Raw genomic sequence first — 4,590 nt, forward strand, 5'->3', positions numbered from 1 at the left:
AAAAAAATGAATGGATTAAAAAATGTGGCACATATACATAATGGAATATTACTCAGCAATAAAAGAGAATAAAGCCATGGCATTTGCAGATAAATGGACAGAGTTGGAGGATATAATGCTAAGTGAAGTTAGCCAATTCCCCAAAAACAAATGCCAAATGTTTTCTCTGATATAAGGAAGGTAATTCATAGTGGGTTTGGGAGGGGGAGCCTGGGAAAATTAGAGGAACTCTAGATAGGGCAAAGGGGAGGGAAGAGGCAAGTGGGTAAAAAGTTGGTGGAATGAGATGGACATCATTATCCTAAGTGCATGTATGAAGACACAAATGGTGTGACTCTACTTTGTATACAACCAGAGATATGAAAAATTTTACCCTATATGTGTAAAAAAAAAAGAAAAAAGAAGAAAGAAAGAAAGAAAGAAAGAAAGAAAGAAAGAAAGAAAGAAAGAAAGAAAGAACTGCACTAATATTTACCAGGCCTGGTGGTGCACACCTGTAATCCCAGGAGCTCAGGAGGTTAAGGCAGGAAGATTTCACATTCAAAGCCAGCCTCAGCAATTTAGCAAGGCCCTAAGTGACTTAGTGAGATCCTATCTCAAAATAAGAAAGGAAAAGGATTGGGGAAGTGGCTCAGTGCTTAAGCACTCCTGGGTTCAATCCCCAGTGCCCCAAAATAAATAAATGAAACAAAACAAACAAAATAAAACAAACAAACACACAAAATACCACCCCCCCAAAAAATAAAAAACTACACTGAGGTTTTATCTCATATCAGGTAGTATGGCAGTCATCAAGAATACAAATAATAAATGTTGGAGGGGGTATGGAGAAAAAGGAACACTTTAAATTGTAAGTAGGACTGCAAATTAGTACAGTCATTATGGAAATCATTATGGAAGTTCCTGGAAAGACTAGGTATGGGACTGAAGCCAGATTTAAAGTTAGGTAGTCAGTGTAGTTAGGTAAATCGGGTCTAATACCGAGTGAAATCTAAAATGGAGGCCATGCTGGGAATGACTCAGGGAAAACACAGGACAATTCATGGAATGATGACGAAGTCCCGAAAAGGCCCTAGGCCAAAGTCCACCTCAAAGAAGTGTTAATGAACAGCCCCCAGCAAACTTAAAGATAGCCCATCACAAAGAAGTGTCCCACCCCTCGGGCCTTTCAACCTACATTCCATCACCAAAACTATAAAAAGGGGAGACAACAGCCCTTCCTCGGATTCCACCTCTTGGGTCCCCTTCTTCCTCCGGGAGAAGTCTTTTCTGCTGTCCTTTAATAAACTTCTAATTTCTACTCTGACCTTGCCTCCGAGTGCTTCTTTGGTGTTATTCTTCAACATCGGGGAAGCAAGGACTCGTCACCGGTCAACAGCGGTATCAGGACCACCATATGATCCAGCTATACAACTCCTTGGTATTCATCCTGAAGAATTAAGTCATCATACTATAGTTATAATGCATAACCATATTTATAGCAGCACAATTTACAATAGTTAAACTATGGATCCAGCCTATGGAGATTTATTTAGCCATTAAAAAAATGAAATTATGTCATTTTCAGGAAAATAGATAGAACTGGAGATTATTATGTTAAGGAAAATAAACCAAATCCAGAAAGTCAAGGGTTGTGTTTTCTGTCATATGCAGAAGGTAGACAGGAAGAAAGGGAAAGAATGATGGGGGCTAATCTCAGGAAAATCAAAGGGAAATCAATACAGAAAAGGCATCAAAGAGTTGGGGTGGGAGGTGGGGAGGGTACCGGGAAGTGCTGGGGTGAGATGTTGACCAAACTATATTGTTATGTTGTATATTGTGTGAATGTACAAGTAAGTAACAATAAATCCCATCAGTACATACAACTATAATGCACCAGTAAAAACTGTGGAAAAAATAGTGGAATGTATTTAAATATACCTCAGCAGCAATACTAATACTCTCTATAGGTAATTGGTTTCCTATATCTTCTTATATAAGATCTGAGTCTCTCTTTATATAAAGGTCCTTGCAAAATTCCTGGCTCCCTAAAAGCCCACAGCCAACAAAGTAGTAACCACTGAATTTAGGAATTTCTTTTCCTGAATAAGACTGTAAGGAGACCTTTTGGCCCCTTGAGTAGTAAAGAGCAAACAGCAGAGTTTCCATAGTGTCAACTTCAGTTCTGCTTGTTTTGACGTATTGCTTTGTTTACTTTTCTACTCATGTCTCAATATTTTCTAGAACACAAACCCAATCTTATTACAAGTATTGATTAAATATGTACCAGGCTGTTCTTTCTTGGTGATTTTGCTGGGCTCTTTGCTTTGTGTGGAATGATAGCAGAGCATGAACCCTCCTTCTTCTAACCTATGCCACCTGCATCATGTCCCTGCTCAGCCCAGCTGTTAGGAAACCCCTGTTGCACCCTTTGTTAACATTGTGAGGCAATGAGCCCTTTAGATGTTGAAAGCTGGTCTGACTTAACTCTTTGAATATAAAGATCAAGAGGTCTATTGATCCTCTGGTATTGGAGGTCAATGGAGAAGGAATTTTGGATAGGGACTGTGAGTCTCCTTCAGGATTACTGGCTACTTTAAGGAACCTTTGAATCTCTTTTGTAAAACAAAAGTATGAATATTAGACCTTCATCAGAAGCTCATTAAATTGCCAATCCTGAATGTTCTTTTATGGCATCCCCAATTTTTGTGTTCATGAACTACATTTACTCTTTTCCACCTCCAATCAAGTTTCATTCAACCAAAATTAACATATGCTAGTCTAAGGAGGATTACTCAGTATATTGTGCTTGCTTAGATGTATTACCACACCATGGTACTTGGCACACATGTTACAAAGCCCTACACAATTTTCTGTCAGTTCTAAAAATTATGGATTTTTTTTCCTCCCTTGTGAATATCTGAGTCTACCTTAAAGTTAAAAATCATTAAGGAAACAGAAAAGCATTTTCACCCTTTGAATGTGTAATAAATATAGAGTTCAAGTTTTTCCCATTTTGCAAGCAAGCAAGATTTCAGCCATCAATCAACCATAGTAACTTTTACTTATTTGCATTTTAAATCCTATGTGAGAGTAGTAGCTGAAAAAAGGCTATCTCACCTAAATTGCCACAAATAGGTACCTACTCTTGCCAAAGAACTCACCATATTTGATTCTAAATGTTCATGAAGAATGTTTGTTTCTTTGATAGATTTTTTCCTTATTCTTTGTTATGGTTTGGATGTGAGATGTCCTCCAAAATCTCACATGTGAGACAATGCAAAAAGGTTCAGAGGAGAAATGATTGGAATGTTAGAGTCTTAACCCAGTCAGTGATTTAATCCCCTGATAGGGATCAACTCAGTGGGAACTGAAGTAGTAGGGTGTGGCTGGTGGAGGGGGGGGGAATGGGGCGTGGCTTTAGGCATATATTTGTTATCTGGCAGGTGGAGACTTCTCTCTCTGCTTTCTGATCATGATGTGAGCTGCTTCCCTCTGCCACACTCTTCCACCATGATGTTCTGCCTCACCTTGTGCCCTGAAGAATGGAGCTGGCCTTCTGAGGACTAAGCCCTTCAAAACCATGAGCCCTCAAATACATTCTTTCTCCTCTACAGTTGTGCTGGTCAGATCATTTAATCACAGCAGCGAGAAAGCTGACTAAAATATTCCTCATCTGTCCTTGTGAAATTCTGTTTATTTGAATCAAGTTTTTCAGCTTTGTTTCTTTATGCTATTTTTTATATGACCATAAAAGGTAAAACATGTTTACTATAGAGAATTTTGGAAGAAAAAAATGTATATTTAAAAATCTCTCAATATCACCGACACTACACTACACTACTTTTTACATTTGCTTACATATTTTTTTCTCTCTCTGCATAAATGTGTGTGTTTTCACATAGGTACACATATAATTTATAAGCAAAATAGGAACCTGTGGTAAATATGGATATTTTTGGATTCTGCATTTTTCTTTCTCTCCTAAAGCCTTCTGCCAACATTTGTTTCCTTGTGCCTCTTTCCCCTCTTCTCTGTACTCACATTCATTGCCCAGTTCCAGGCCTCAATTCTTCTTTTCTGGTTTATTTCAGTAGCCTCTTTATTGTTAATTTTCTCAGTACTTATTTTCCTACTCCCCTAAATCACGGTCAATGCTGTGGTCAGAAGCATTATTCTACAACATAGTACTCATCATATCACTCTTCTATTATAAACACCTTTGACATGTTGCCTTTGCTCACAGAATAAGTCTAAGTACCCCTGTGTCATTGCATGATCTTCACCTCATTATTTAGGACTCTTTCAGTTATATCCATGTGTGTGTGTGCTCGCTCCCTCACCCCCTCCCTCTCTCTGACTTTCATATATTTAATGTTATTGCAGCTTTTCTCAATGTGGACCCCAGACCTCCTGCTCAGAATCACAGGGGAACTTTTGAGCAATACATTCTTAGGTCACAATCTAGGTGCCTTGAATTAGAAACTAGTAAAGACTAAAATCATCTTCCCATCAATTACATACCTCATTTGATCCTCATTGCATTGTACTAAAGTGAGTTTTATTGTTCTTCCACTCATTACACAAATGAGGAAACATGCAGACAATCAA

This window comes from Spermophilus citellus, assembly GCF_964194105.1.
Source record: "Spermophilus citellus genome assembly, chromosome: 11".
Taxonomy (NCBI): domain Eukaryota; kingdom Metazoa; phylum Chordata; class Mammalia; order Rodentia; family Sciuridae; genus Spermophilus; species Spermophilus citellus.